At 45.4% G+C, this 15,675-nt stretch overlaps 5 non-coding genes and 1 pseudogene across 5 annotated transcripts; all 6 read right to left on the bottom strand.

The window, feature by feature from the left end:
• Nucleotides 1-5,096: 5,096 nt before the first annotated feature.
• On the bottom strand, nucleotides 5,097-5,260 carry LOC143753181 (U1 spliceosomal RNA). The gene has a single exon (XR_013207602.1). It is a non-coding gene; the product is annotated as a U1 spliceosomal RNA (small nuclear RNA).
• A 434-nt stretch (nucleotides 5,261-5,694) lies between these two features.
• LOC143753240 (U2 spliceosomal RNA) lies at nucleotides 5,695-5,885 on the bottom strand. Its single transcript, XR_013207659.1, has one exon. It is a non-coding gene; the product is annotated as a U2 spliceosomal RNA (small nuclear RNA).
• A 1,127-nt stretch (nucleotides 5,886-7,012) lies between these two features.
• Nucleotides 7,013-7,176, bottom strand: LOC143753179 (U1 spliceosomal RNA). The gene has a single exon (XR_013207600.1). It is a non-coding gene; the product is annotated as a U1 spliceosomal RNA (small nuclear RNA).
• Nucleotides 7,177-7,610: 434 nt separating this feature from the next.
• On the bottom strand, nucleotides 7,611-7,802 carry LOC143753305 (U2 spliceosomal RNA). Its single transcript, XR_013207679.1, has one exon. It is a non-coding gene; the product is annotated as a U2 spliceosomal RNA (small nuclear RNA).
• A 5,933-nt stretch (nucleotides 7,803-13,735) lies between these two features.
• Nucleotides 13,736-13,899, bottom strand: LOC143753140 (U1 spliceosomal RNA). Its single transcript, XR_013207561.1, has one exon. It is a non-coding gene; the product is annotated as a U1 spliceosomal RNA (small nuclear RNA).
• A 434-nt stretch (nucleotides 13,900-14,333) lies between these two features.
• Nucleotides 14,334-14,501, bottom strand: LOC143753306 (U2 spliceosomal RNA; annotated as a pseudogene).
• Nucleotides 14,502-15,675: the final 1,174 nt, after the last annotated feature.

Consider the following 15,675-nt stretch of genomic DNA (forward strand, 5'->3'; position numbering starts at 1 on the left):
AGTTTTAAAGGTATATGAGGCACATCCCGTCCTCCTTTGCTAACAGGGTTGAACATTTCAGACCTCTTCACGTATTCATACCTACCACCCCAAACAAAATTAAATAGTAACCTCATTACCACCTTCCTCATACATGCTGGTAAAGGATAAATGTAAGCTAAATACTGAAACACGGGCAACACATCCATCTTCAATATCAAAACCTTCCCCATCAATGTTAACCTCCGCCCCTTCCATCTAGCCAGCCTCATCTGTACTGATGCAATACGGCCAATCCAGTTCAGAGTTGCTGACCCTTCATTCTGAAAATGTATGCCCAAAATTTTAACAGGGCCCTCACACACCTGCAGACCACCAATTCCATCTAGTCTCTGTTTAAACCTTCCAAAGAACTTGACAGATGACTTTGAAATGTTTAAGCAAGCCCCAGACGCTAAAGAAAACTCCCCAAATAAGTACAAGGCTCTTTCAAGACACTTATCTGACTCCAACAGCAACGTAGTGTCATCCGCATACTGTGATAACTTAACTACAGTACCCTTGCTGCCAGGTATCGTCAAGCCCTTTATCCTACCATCTATTCTGATTGCCTCTGCCACCGGCTCCATATAAAGAATAAAGAGTAATGGTGAGAGAGGACACCCCTGCCTCACTCCCTCCCTTATCTCAAAACCCTGGCCTAACCTCCCATTCACCTGGACCAAACAACTAGCTTCTTTATACAGCGTTCTAATCCATCCTATGAAGACTTCCCCAAATCCCATCCTCTCCATAACCTTGAACATAAACCATCTATTCACCCTATCAAATGCTTTAGCTAGATCTAGACTAACCACCATCAATGGAAGGTCCCTATCTTCAGCCCACGCAATGGCATCCCTAATAAGCTGCAAGTTCCATTTAGTACTGCGACCCACTACCCCACATGTTTGATCGACATGCACTACATGAGGTAGGGCTTTCTTCAGTCTGTCTGCCAAAAGTTTTGCTATGATCTTGTAGTCCACAGTTAGCATTGTAAGCGGCCTATAATTAGCAATATCTGCCCTTTCACCTTTTTTATAAAGAAGGGTCATAACTCCGATTCACATTGAGCCTTTTATTTTTTTGTTCTCCAACACCTCTCTAACCATCTCCACCAAATAAGGGCCTAATATATTGAAAAATCTGACATAAAATTCAACCGGTAAGCCATCAACCCCTGGTACTTTACCTTTACCCATCCGCTTCAATACTCCCTCGACCTCTTCGATTGTTATAGGGGAGCTCAACTCTTCCTTTACATCCTCCGGAACTGTATTTGCCAGAAATTTAACAAACATTTCACTTTTCTCCACAACTATATTTCTCTCACTAAAAAACTGTTTGAAATGCTCTTCTACATATCCACTTATTTTCTCTATTTTCGTCAAAATCACTCCCTCCTTATCTTTTAACTCAACAATTGCTTGCTTCTCTTTACGATCCCTCACAGATCTAAAAAGGGCTGCATTACAACTTTCCCCGTTCTCTCGAGTCTCCTGTCTTCTTTTAAACAAAAACCTTTTAGCTTGGTCTTCATAAATCAACCTTATCTGTCTCTTCAGGGAATGAACCATGTCCCAGTCAAAAGTACCCCCAACATTGTACTCTTCAAACTTCAACTCTAAATCTCTTTGCAAAGTTCCTGCCTGTCTCCAAATCTTCCTCATCCTTCTTTTACAGTATTTAACAATCCATTCCTTTGAGCGACTCTTAACCATTTCCCACCATCCCCCGACATCGCTATACAGGACCTTTAACCCCTCCAACCCCCTAAAAAAGAATACATACTCATCACAAAATTGTTTCTCCTTCAATACCTCAATATTCATCCTCCAGTACCCCTTACCAAACATTAAATTATTCCCTTTAACTACAAACCAAACCATTTCATGATCAGAAAAAAACACAGGCCTTACTCCACCCCTTTCCAAAACAAAAGTCTTAGAAAAAAAAACATAATCTAACCTTTTCTCCACCCCTCTAGAGTTCCTCCACGTTGTTACACAAACCTTTGGATTAACCCCTTGGCCCCCATCTACCAACCCATGCCCTTGCAGAACCCCTTCCAACACCGTCAGACTGCTGTCCTCTATATCTTTCAATTGCAAATTAAAATCCCCTCCCATTATAATTTGCTTATTGGTGGCACAAACTGTTAACAACATTTCAAACATTTCCTTTCTCTCATCAACAGTTTGAGGAGCGTAAACTGAAAGCAATCTATATTCTCCCCCCCTCCACTTTACATCAGCCCAAATCACCCTCCCCGGAGAAACAATGAAATGATTTATGACTTCAATCTCTTTATCCCAAAACAAAATCCCGACCCCTGAAGAATAACCCCCCCCCCCCCCACACTCCATACTGCTCCACCTCTCCCCCACTCTTTTGTAAATTTCCTAGAATCCTCTAGACTCTTTAAATGAACTTCTTGTAAAAAAAACACATTACACCTATAATTTCCTAAAAAAGAAAAAACAGCTTTACGCTTCACCGAGTCCCTAATACCTCTAACATTTATGGACCCCACAGTCAATTCATCACTGCAGAACATTTATTCTGCCAGTGGAGTACCCTTTGTCTCTTGTCCCTCCAAACTTGTGGACCCAGTGTCACTGACAACCAAATCCGACCAGCGAATAGGAACCTCGCTAAGGCCCACTGAATCATCCATCTGATCCTCATCTTCGCTGCTAACTTTGTCAGCAGAAATAAGGGCCTAGCATTGTCCATCTCAAGCCCCTCTTGACTGTCTGTGGACGAGGATTCCTCCGAAAAGCTTAACTTTAGCATCTTTTCAGCTCTCGCCCTCTTGCCTGGTCTCTCCTTTATCTTTTCTGCCTTCCTAACCAGCTGACTTTCTTCTCCTCTCGATCCCTCTAGGAGGCCTTGTCCCTCCACCTCCATCACGCTTTCCACGTCATTTGGGCGCTGCTCTGCGACTCTGAAATGTTCCCCGTTCAATGCCTCCAAGAAAGCAACCATCACATCTTCCACTTCCTCAGTCGCATTACCTTCCACCGCCGCTTTGGCCCCCTCCTTTCCCTCCACAACCGCCATCTTCTCCTTTACATGTTGCACCATGACATCTTGTTGGCCAACCTCCTCCATCTGTCTCTCTGTTTCTCCCACACCCCATCCTCTGCCATGCTGCCTCCGACCCACCTTACAATCCTTCATCAAGTGGTCTAATGAGCCGCAGCTGTGGCAAGTCTTAGGAACGCTGCAATCTTTTGCCGTGTGACCTAGCTTGGAACACCGCCGACATCTTTCTTCACCACACCTGCCATCAACGTGCCCGTACCGTCTACACCTCCTACAAAAAGGGGGCTGCCGAGAGTAGAACAGAAAACCTTTATCAGCCCCAATGTTGAAATATGCAGGAGGGTGCATCAACCCCTCAAAACCACTCTCGTCAGTTCTTAGAAGAACTTGGAATTGTCTTTTCCCAGTCCATAAACCAACACCATCTTTTAAATATCTTGCAGGTGTGAGGACTTCAGCATAATTAGCAAGGAACGTCATCAATGCTTCATCAGTAACGTATGGATTGAACATGTGCAAAGTGATGACTCTGAAATTGGGTCTGTCAAGGCTTACCACATTGAATTTCCCCATGATACCTTCTTTGCCAATCTTTCCAACTTTATCCATCACATCTTTGTACATTTCCACAGTACTCAGCGTTACATCAAAGCATTTTTCCATTCTGTTGGTCTGCAAGCAGTACACGTCCTCCACTTTCAACTTCATATTGTCCAAAAGTATAACCCGTGCAAACACTTCTCTTTCCATCATCTCCATCACAGTCTCTTTCATTTGGAAACGCAACGTATTTCTCAGTCCCGCCCTTGGGACTGAAGGCGCAGCTGCACCTGCCATCATTCCTTCTCCAAAGATCAAAAAGACAACCACTTGATCTTAGCCAAAAGGCCGAGAAGCGATGACACAATGACGCAGAGGCGGGGGAGCCGTCAAAGGCCACGCCCACCTGGGCCGTGGCGAGAGGGTCTAAAGGTCGCCAACAAACAAGCTCAGCTCACAGCAATACAAGCTCAGCTTGACTGTTGACACCGAAAATGGATCACAGCAGAGCGCACAACACGACACTTTGGAGTGCAACCTGGGATTTTGGACCAACAAACATTCTGCCCTAAAAGTGAGCGGGCAGACCAAAGCGTACGTCGTAGAGACTTGAAACTCTTGAGGGATGGTAGTACCCGCCCGGTCTACAACATCACCAAGGCTCGGCCCAATCGGCCCCAAGGTGGCGCTGCAGCGATCAGAAGTACGAAATGCCTCGTAACTCCTGAACCGTCCGTCGCAGACCCAAGTGTCTTACATCACCGGAATCCTTGGCTCGGGCCGAACAAGACGCAGGCCTCGGATTCGATGGTTGTGCTGGCGAGATTTTCGGGTATTTGGGATTTTGTGAAAAGCTACTTTTGCACACTAGTCCTAGGTCTTTCGCCCGATCTGACCCAAACCGGTGCAGAAAGATTCCCTGGAGTCTGATTGCCGACAGCGATGGGGAAAAAAGTCGGAATTTCGATTCACGTTGGCGACGGGACGCCAAAACGTTGGGAGTGGGCGAGGCGGGCTTTACTTAAATGGCCATAACTCTCCAACGGAATGAGACAATTACACCCAAGTCGGTACACCTGTGCACGGGCTCAGCCTGTGCTCAGGTGAAAAGGGATGTGGCGACTGGCCACTTGGTGGCGCTGTAAACAGTAAAAACAACAACATGAATACGGCCATAGGCGACTGTATGTCAGGTGATTTTTCACACATGCACAAGGTATTCATACCACATGATAGAACTCCTCATTCGGAACAACTTTGCTTCTAGGACCACTGCTGCCAATAAAAGCGCTGGTTGAATAATGGAGATTATTTGAAGAATGATGAAAAAAAAAACTAAAAAACAGCCCTACTTTTGCAGACTGGTCCTAGGTTGAGAGTTTTACATCTCTCGATCAACCACTGCAGTTCAATTCTCTGGACTTCCTAGGTCGTTAACTACCAGAAGAAGAGGAACTCGAACAATCTGCTCTTTTAACCAGTGTGTCCAGGGGAGAGCGCGAACGCAGTCCCCCACTACCATAAATTATGCAGTCGAGATTCTCACATTTGCGGAATTCGCAGGGGTCAGCACAACCGGAGTGCAATGGCCGAGCCTCGCCCTGGGTGAACCACCTTCCTGATCATGGTGTCTCCCCTGCCAGGTAAGTATGAATTCCCAGGCCTCCCGTCAGAGGCACCATGTCCCTCTCCGCAATCCTCACCAACGGTCGGACAATCAAACACACACCTGATTCAACTCATCAGCTCATTCGTAAAAACTCCAAGAGATAATAGAGAGACATCAAAAACCTGCAGAGTCGGGCTCTTTTGCTGTTGTTGTTGTGGATGATGTTGTTTTCATGCTCCGGATCCATGAGCCAAAAATCAATTTCATACGCGGTCACCGGATAGTGGACGAATCAGATGTTAAACGAGATAAGAACAGAGTTGTTGTTTTTTTTTCCCTCTCACACCACCATTACCTGCATAGCATATGATCACCTACAACACCTTTAAAGCACCCATACACAGCAATATACGTTACTTCCATTAACACCTGCTGCCACACAAGACTAAAACATCTCTTTCATTGAACACAGTTTTTGGGGGTGCACCGTTCCCAGAAGTACTGCAATACCGGGTCGATGCGTGGAGTGGACGGAGCAAGCCCCTCTTCCATCTCCCAGTTCCAAAAATCAATTTAATATATGGTGCCCGGGTAGGGCACGTATCAGATATTAAACTGATAAGAACAGATACTACACTTGATCTTAGCCAAAAGGCCGAGAAGCGATGACACAATGACGCAGAGGCGGGGGAGCCGTCAAAGGCCACGCCCACCTGGGCCGTGGCGAGAGGGTCTAAAGGTCGCCAACAAACAAGCTCAGCTCACAGCAATACAAGCTCAGCTTGACTGTTGACACCGAAAATGGATCACAGCAGAGCGCACAACACGACACTTTGGAGTGCAACCTGGGATTTTGGACCAACAAACATTCTGCCCTAAAAGTGAGCGGGCAGACCAAAGCGTACGTCGTAGAGACTTGAAACTCTTGAGGGATGGTAGTACCCGCCCGGTCTACAACATCACCAAGGCTCGGCCCAATCGGCCCCAAGGTGGCGCTGCAGCGATCAGAAGTACGAAATGCCTCGTAACTCCTGAACCGTCCGTCGCAGACCCAAGTGTCTTACATCACCGGAATCCTTGGCTCGGGCCGAACAAGACGCAGGCCTCGGATTCGATGGTTGCGCTGGCGAGATTTTCGGGTATTTGGGATTTTGTGAAAAAGCTACTTTTGCACACTAGTCCTAGGTCTTTCGCCCGATCTGACCCAAACCGGTGCAGAAAGATTCCCTGGAGTCTGATTGCCGACAGCGATGGGGAAAAAAGTCGGAATTTCGATTCACGTTGGCGACGGGACGCCAAAACGTTGGGAGTGGGCGAGGCGGGCTTTACTTAAATGGCCATAACTCTCCAACGGAATGAGACAATTACACCCAAGTCGGTACACCTGTGCACGGGCTCAGCCTGTGCTCAGGTGAAAAGGGATGTGGCGACTGGCCACTTGGTGGCGCTGTAAACAGTAAAAACAACAACATGAATACGGCCATAGGCGACTGTATGTCAGGTGATTTTTCACACATGCACAAGGTATTCATACCACATGATAGAACTCCTCATTCGGAACAACTTTGCTTCTAGGACCACTGCTGCCAATAAAAGCGCTGGTTGAATAATGGAGATTATTTGAAGAATGATGAAAAAAAAACTAAAAAACAGCCCTACTTTTGCAGACTGGTCCTAGGTTGAGAGTTTTACATCTCTCGATCAACCACTGCAGTTCAATTCTCTGGACTTCCTAGGTCGTTAACTACCAGAAGAAGAGGAACTCGAACAATCTGCTCTTTTAACCAGTGTGTCCAGGGGAGAGCGCAAACGCAGTCCCCCACTACCATAAATTATGCAGTCGAGATTCTCACATTTGGGGAATTCACAGGGGTCAGCACAACCGGAGTGCAATGGCCGAGCCTCGCCCTGGGTGAACCACCTTCCTGATCATGGTGTCTCCCCTGCCAGGTAAGTATGAATTCCCAGGCCTCCCGTCAGAGGCACCGTGTCCCTCTCCGCAATCCTCACCAACGGTCGGACAATCAAACACACACCTGATTCAACTCATCAGCTCATTCGTAAAAACTCCAAGAGATAAGAGAGAGACATCAAAAACCTGCAGAGTCGGGCTCTTTTGCTGTTGTTGTTGTGGATGATGTTGTTTTCATGCTCCGGATCCATGAGCCAAAAATCAATTTCATACGCGGTCACCGGATAGTGGACGAATCAGATGTTAAACGAGATAAGAACAGAGTTGTTGTTTTTTTTCCCCTCTCACACCACCATTACCTGTATAGCATATGATCACCTACAACACCTTTAAAGCACCCATACACAGCAATATACGTTACTTCCATTAACACCTGCTGCCACACAAGACTAAAACATCTCTTTCATTGAACACAGTTTTTGGGGGTGCACCGTTCCCAGAAGTACTGCAATACCGGGTCGATGCGTGGAGTGGACGGAGCAAGCCCCTCTTCCATCTCCCAGTTCCAAAAATCAATTTAATATATGGTGCCCGGGTAGGGCACGTATCAGATATTAAACTGATAAGAACAGATTTTTTTTTTTATTTTTTTTTTTATTTTTTTTATTATATTATTTCTCATACATTCTACATATATCCATCACATTACAATTCAAACAAATTTTTCCACCTTTCTCTAGCAGCATGTTTGCCCCACCTTTGACAATCCCACCTAATCCTTCCCCTTAATTCAGCCTCCACACCCCGTATTACTCCCTCTGCCGAATTTTTCCCCTTCCCCCTACTTATACATTTCCTTTCTTCCCACAGTCCTTTCTTTATCAAACTCATTATTAACCAAAGCAAAAAGATATCTTTCCCTTCACCCCTCTTGCACCTAATGCCCTCCATTATATTCTCACTAGAAACCTTAAAGCTACCTGAAATCATTCTTAATAACCTCTCTCCCTTTGTCCACACTCTCTGAGCAAAGGCACACTCCCAAAATGCGTGCCTGATAGTCTCTTCTCCAGAACACCCCTCTCTAGGACAACTTCCATCCTTAGCTAACCCATGCCTGTACATAATCTCTTTCACTGGTAGACGCCTCAAAAAACATAACCAATTAAGATCTTTTAAACTATTCTCAAGGTTTTTTGGCTGAATATTCGTCCACACCAACTGCGGAACCCCAACCTGAACTACACTGGACACCCTTTCTCTTACCATCCCATACAACTTCCTCTGCTCCAAACAAACTTCCACCTCCTTACTCTCAGGATATTTACTCATCCACCTAGCGGCATGCTTGTAGTGCCAAGGCTGCACCTCTGCTCTTGGACCATCGTTGGACCACCTCATTACATGCCTCGCCTGATAGGAAAAAAACAACCTAAGAAAAAACCATGATGGATGCTTCAATGGCTCAGCTAACTGTGCTAGAATGGAAGACACAAACAAGCAGTCAAGTTTTAAAGGTATATGAGGCACATCCCGTCCTCCTTTGCTAACAGGGTTGAACATTTCAGACCTCTTCACGTATTCATACCTACCACCCCAAACAAAATTAAATAGTAACCTCATTACCACCTTCCTCATACATGCTGGTAAAGGATAAATGTAAGCTAAATACTGAAACACGGGCAACACATCCATCTTCAATATCAAAACCTTCCCCATCAATGTTAACCTCCGCCCCTTCCATCTAGCCAGCCTCATCTGTACTGATGCAATACGGCCAATCCAGTTCAGAGTTGCTGACCCTTCATTCTGAAAATGTATGCCCAAAATTTTAACAGGGCCCTCACACACCTGCAGACCACCAATTCCATCTAGTCTCTGTTTAAACCTTCCAAAGAACTTGACAGATGACTTTGAAATGTTTAAGCAAGCCCCAGACGCTAAAGAAAACTCCCCAAATAAGTACAAGGCTCTTTCAAGACACTTATCTGACTCCAACAGCAACGTAGTGTCATCCGCATACTGTGATAACTTAACTACAGTACCCTTGCTGCCAGGTATCGTCAAGCCCTTTATCCTACCATCTATTCTGATTGCCTCTGCCACCGGCTCCATATAAAGAATAAAGAGTAATGGTGAGAGAGGACACCCCTGCCTCACTCCCTCCCTTATCTCAAAACCCTGGCCTAACCTCCCATTCACCTGGACCAAACAACTAGCTTCTTTATACAGCGTTCTAATCCATCCTATGAAGACTTCCCCAAATCCCATCCTCTCCATAACCTTGAACATAAACCATCTATTCACCCTATCAAATGCTTTAGCTAGATCTAGACTAACCACCATCAATGGAAGGTCCCTATCTTCAGCCCACGCAATGGCATCCCTAATAAGCTGCAAGTTCCATTTAGTACTGCGACCCACTACCCCACATGTTTGATCGACATGCACTACATGAGGTAGGGCTTTCTTCAGTCTGTCTGCCAAAAGTTTTGCTATGATCTTGTAGTCCACAGTTAGCATTGTAAGCGGCCTATAATTAGCAATATCTGCCCTTTCACCTTTTTTATAAAGAAGGGTCATAACCCCGATTGACATTGAGCCTTTTATTTTTTTGTTCTCCAACACCTCTCTAACCATCTCCACCAAATAAGGGCCTAATATATTGAAAAATCTGACATAAAATTCAACCGGTAAGCCATCAACCCCTGGTACTTTACCTTTACCCATCCGCTTCAATACTCCCTCGACCTCTTCGATTGTTATAGGGGAGCTCAACTCTTCCTTTACATCCTCCGGAACTGTATTTGCCAGAAATTTAACAAACATTTCACTTTTCTCCACAACTATATTTCTCTCACTAAAAAACTGTTTGAAATGCTCTTCTACATATCCACTTATTTTCTCTATTTTCGTCAAAATCACTCCCTCCTTATCTTTTAACTCAACAATTGCTTGCTTCTCTTTACGATCCCTCACAGATCTAAAAAGGGCTGCATTACAACTTTCCCCGTTCTCTCGAGTCTCCTGTCTTCTTTTAAACAAAAACCTTTTAGCTTGGTCTTCATAAATCAACCTTATCTGTCTCTTCAGGGAATGAACCATGTCCCAGTCAAAAGTACCCCCAACATTGTACTCTTCAAACTTCAACTCTAAATCTCTTTGCAAAGTTCCTGCCTGTCTCCAAATCTTCCTCATCCTTCTTTTACAGTATTTAACAATCCATTCCTTTGAGCGACTCTTAACCATTTCCCACCATCCCCCGACATCGCTATACAGGACCTTTAACCCCTCCAACCCCCTAAAAAAGAATACATACTCATCACAAAATTGTTTCTCCTTCAATACCTCAATATTCATCCTCCAGTACCCCTTACCAAACATTAAATTATTCCCTTTAACTACAAACCAAACCATTTCATGATCAGAAAAAAACACAGGCCTTACTCCACCCCTTTCCAAAACAAAAGTCTTAGAAAAAAAAACATAATCTAACCTTTTCTCCACCCCTCTAGAGTTCCTCCACGTTGTTACACAAACCTTTGGATTAACCCCTTGGCCCCCATCTACCAACCCATGCCCTTGCAGAACCCCTTCCAACACCGTCAGACTGCTGTCCTCTATATCTTTCAATTGCAAATTAAAATCCCCTCCCATTATAATTTGCTTATTGGTGGCACAAACTGTTAACAACATTTCAAACATTTCCTTTCTCTCATCAACAGTTTGAGGAGCGTAAACTGAAAGCAATCTATATTCTCCCCCCCTCCACTTTACATCAGCCCCAATCACCCTCCCCGGAGAAACAATGAAATGATTTATGACTTCAATCTCTTTATCCCAAAACAAAATCCCGACCCCTGAAGAATAAACCCCCCCCACACTCCATACTGCTCCACCTCTCCCCCACTCTTTTGTAAATTTCCTAGAATCCTCTAGACTCTTTAAATGAACTTCTTGTAAAAAAAACACATTACACCTATAATTTCCTAAAAAAGAAAAAACAGCTTTACGCTTCACCGAGTCCCTAATACCTCTAACATTTATGGACCCCACAGTCAATTCATCACTGCAGAACATTTATTCTGCCAGTGGAGTACCCTTTGTCTCTTGTCCCTCCAAACTTGTGGACCCAGTGTCACTGACAACCAAATCCGACCAGCGAATAGGAACCTCGCTAAGGCCCACTGAATCATCCATCTGATCCTCATCTTCGCTGCTAACTTTCCCCTCTGTCAGCAGAAATAAGGGCCTAGCATTGTCCATCTCAAGCCCCTCTTGACTGTCTGTGGACGAGGATTCCTCCGAAAAGCTTAACTTTAGCATCTTTTCAGCTCTCGCCCTCTTGCCTGGTCTCTCCTTTATCTTTTCTGCCTTCCTAACCAGCTGACTTTCTTCTCCTCTCGATCCCTCTAGGAGGCCTTGTCCCTCCACCTCTATCACGCTTTCCACGTCATTTGGGCGCTGCTCTGCGACTCTGAAATGTTCCCCGTTCAATGCCTCCAAGAAAGCAACCATCACATCTTCCACTTCCTCAGTCGCATTACCTTCCACCGCCGCTTTGGCCCCCTCCTTTCCCTCCACAACCGCCATCTTCTCCTTTACATGTTGCACCATGACATCTTGTTGGCCAACCTCCTCCATCTGTCTCTCTGTTTCTCCCACACCCCATCCTCTGCCATGCTGCCTCCGACCCACCTTACAATCCTTCATCAAGTGGTCTAATGAGCCGCAGCTGTGGCAAGTCTTAGGAACGCTGCAATCTTTTGCCGTGTGACCTAGCTTGGAACACCGCCGACATCTTTCTTCACCACACCTGCCATCAACGTGCCCGTACCGTCTACACCTCCTACAAAAAGGGGGCTGCCGAGAGTAGAACAGAAAACCTTTATCAGCCCCAATGTTGAAATATGCAGGAGGGTGCATCAACCCCTCAAAACCACTCTCGTCAGTTCTTAGAAGAACTTGGAATTGTCTTTTCCCAGTCCATAAACCAACACCATCTTTTAAATATCTTGCAGGTGTGAGGACTTCAGCATAATTAGCAAGGAACGTCATCAATGCTTCATCAGTAACGTATGGATTGAACATGTGCAAAGTGATGACTCTGAAATTGGGTCTGTCAAGGCTTACCACATTGAATTTCCCCATGATACCTTCTTTGCCAATCTTTCCAACTTTATCCATCACATCTTTGTACATTTCCACAGTACTCAGCGTTACATCAAAGCATTTTTCCATTCTGTTGGTCTGCAAGCAGTACACGTCCTCCACTTTCAACTTCATCTTGTCCAAAAGTATAACCCGTGCAAACACTTCTCTTTCCATCATCTCCATCACAGGCTCCTTCATTTGGAAACGCAACGTATTTCTCAGTCCCGCCCTTGGGACTGAAGGCGCAGCTGCACCTGCCATCATTCCTTCTCCAAAGATCAAAAAGACAACCACTTGATCTTAGCCAAAAGGCCGAGAAGCGATGACACAATGACGCAGAGGCGGGGGAGCCGTCAAAGGCCACGCCCACCTGGGCCGTGGCGAGAGGGTCTAAAGGTCGCCAACAAACAAGCTCAGCTCACAGCAATACAAGCTCAGCTTGACTGTTGACACCGAAAATGGATCACAGCAGAGCGCACAACACGACACTTTGGAGTGCAACCTGGGATTTTGGACCAACAAACATTCTGCCCTAAAAGTGAGCGGGCAGACCAAAGCGTACGTCGTAAAGACTTGAAACTCTTGAGGGATGGTAGTACCCGCCCGGTCTACAACATCACCAAGGCTCGGCCCAATCGGCCCCAAGGTGGCGCTGCAGCGATCAGAAGTACGAAATGCCTCGTAACTCCTGAACCGTCCGTCGCAGACCCAAGTGTCTTACATCACCGGAATCCTTGGCTCGGGCCGAACAAGACGCAGGCCTCGGATTCGATGGTTGCGCTGGCGAGATTTTCGGGTATTTGGGATTTTGTGAAAAAGCTACTTTTGCACACTAGTCCTAGGTCTTTCGCCCGATCTGACCCAAACCGGGGCAGAAAGATTCCCTGGAGTCTGATTGCCGACAGCGATGGGGAAAAAAGTCGGAATTTCGATTCACGTTGGCGACGGGACGCCAAAACGTTGGGAGTGGGCGAGGCGGGCTTTACTTAAATGGCCATAACTCTCCAACGGAATGAGACAATTACACCCAAGTCGGTACACCTGTGCACGGGCTCAGCCTGTGCTCAGGTGAAAAGGGATGTGGCGACTGGCCACTTGGTGGCGCTGTAAACGGTAAAAACAACAACATGAATACGGCCATAGGCGACTGTATGTCAGGTGATTTTTCACACATGCACAAGGTATTCATACCACATGATAGAACTCCTCATTCGGAACAACTTTGCTTCTAGGACCACTGCTGCCAATAAAAGCGCTGGTTGAATAATGGAGATTATTTGAAGAATGATGAAAAAAAAACTAAAAAACAGCCCTACTTTTGCAGACTGGTCCTAGGTTGAGAGTTTTACATCTCTCGATCAACCACTGCAGTTCAATTCTCTGGACTTCCTAGGTCGTTAACTACCAGAAGAAGAGGAACTCGAACAATCTGCTCTTTTAACCAGTGTGTCCAGGGGAGAGCGCGAACGCAGTCCCCCACTACCATAAATTATGCAGTCGAGATTCCCACATTTGGGGAATTCGCAGGGGTCAGCACAACCGGAGTGCAATGGCCGAGCCTCGCCCTGGGTGAACCACCTTCCTGATCATGGTGTCTCCCCTGCCAGGTAAGTATGAATTCCCAGGCCTCCCGTCAGAGGCACCGTGTCCCTCTCCGCAATCCTCACCAACGGTCGGACAATCAAACACACACCTGATTCAACTCATCAGCTCATTCGTAAAAACTCCAAGAGATAAGAGAGAGACATCAAAAACCTGCAGAGTCGGGCTCTTTTGCTGTTGTTGTTGTGGATGATGTTGTTTTCATGCTCCGGATCCATGAGCCAAAAATCAATTTCATACGCGGTCACCGGATAGTGGACGAATCAGATGTTAAACGAGATAAGAACAGAGTTGTTGTTTTTTTTTCCCTCTCACACCACCATTACCTGTATAGCATATGATCACCTACAACACCTTTAAAGCACCCATACACAGCAATATACGTTACTTCCATTAACACCTGCTGCCACACAAGACTAAAACATCTCTTTCATTGAACACAGTTTTTGGGGGTGCACCGTTCCCAGAAGTACTGCAATACCGGGTCGATGCGTGGAGTGGACGGAGCAAGCCCCTCTTCCATCTCCCAGTTCCAAAAATCAATTTAATATATGGTGCCCGGGTAGGGCACGTATCAGATATTAAACTGATAAGAACAGATTTTTATTTATTTATTTTTTTATTTTTTTTTTATTATATTATTTCTCATACATTCTACATATATCCATCACATTACAATTCAAACAAATTTTTCCACCTTTCTCTAGCAGCATGTTTGCCCCACCTTTGACAATCCCACCTAATCCTTCCCCTTAATTCAGCCTCCACACCCCGTATTACTCCCTCTGCCGAATTTTTCCCCTTCCCCCTACTTATACATTTCCTTTCTTCCCACAGTCCTTTCTTTATCAAACTCATTATTAACCAAAGCAAAAAGATATCTTTCCCTTCACCCCTCTTGCACCTAATGCCCTCCATTATATTCTCACTAGAAACCTTAAAGCTACCTGAAATCATTCTTAATAACCTCTCTCCCTTTGTCCACACTCTCTGAGCAAAGGCACACTCCCAAAATGCGTGCCTGATAGTCTCTTCTCCAGAACACCCCTCTCTAGGACAACTTCCATCCTTAGCTAACCCATGCCTGTACATAATCTCTTTCACTGGTAGACGCCTCAAAAAACATAACCAATTAAGATCTTTTAAACTATTCTCAAGGTTTTTTGGCTGAATATTCGTCCACACCAACTGCGGAACCCCAACCTGAACTACACTGGACACCCTTTCTCTTACCATCCCATACAACTTCCTCTGCTCCAAACAAACTTCCACCTCCTTACTCTCAGGATATTTACTCATCCACCTAGCGGCATGCTTGTAGTGCCAAGGCTGCACCTCTGCTCTTGGACCATCGTTGGACCACCTCATTACATGCCTCGCCTGATAGGAAAAAAACAACCTAAGAAAAAACCATGATGGATGCTTCAATGGCTCAGCTAACTGTGCTAGAATGGAAGACACAAACAAGCAGTCAAGTTTTAAAGGTATATGAGGCACATCCCGTCCTCCTTTGCTAACAGGGTTGAACATTTCAGACCTCTTCACGTATTCATACCTACCACCCCAAACAAAATTAAATAGTAACCTCATTACCACCTTCCTCATACATGCTGGTAAAGGATAAATGTAAGCTAAATACTGAAACACGGGCAACACATCCATCTTCAATATCAAAACCTTCCCCATCAATGTTAACCTCCGCCCCTTCCATCTAGCCAGCCTCATCTGTACTGATGCAATACGGCCAATCCAGTTCAGAGTTGCTGACCCTTCATTCTGAAAATGTATG

Source organism: Siphateles boraxobius, unplaced genomic scaffold, assembly GCF_051911475.1.
Source record: "Siphateles boraxobius isolate OS27281-9 unplaced genomic scaffold, OSU_SipBor_1 275, whole genome shotgun sequence".
Taxonomy (NCBI): Eukaryota; Metazoa; Chordata; class Actinopteri; order Cypriniformes; family Leuciscidae; genus Siphateles; species Siphateles boraxobius.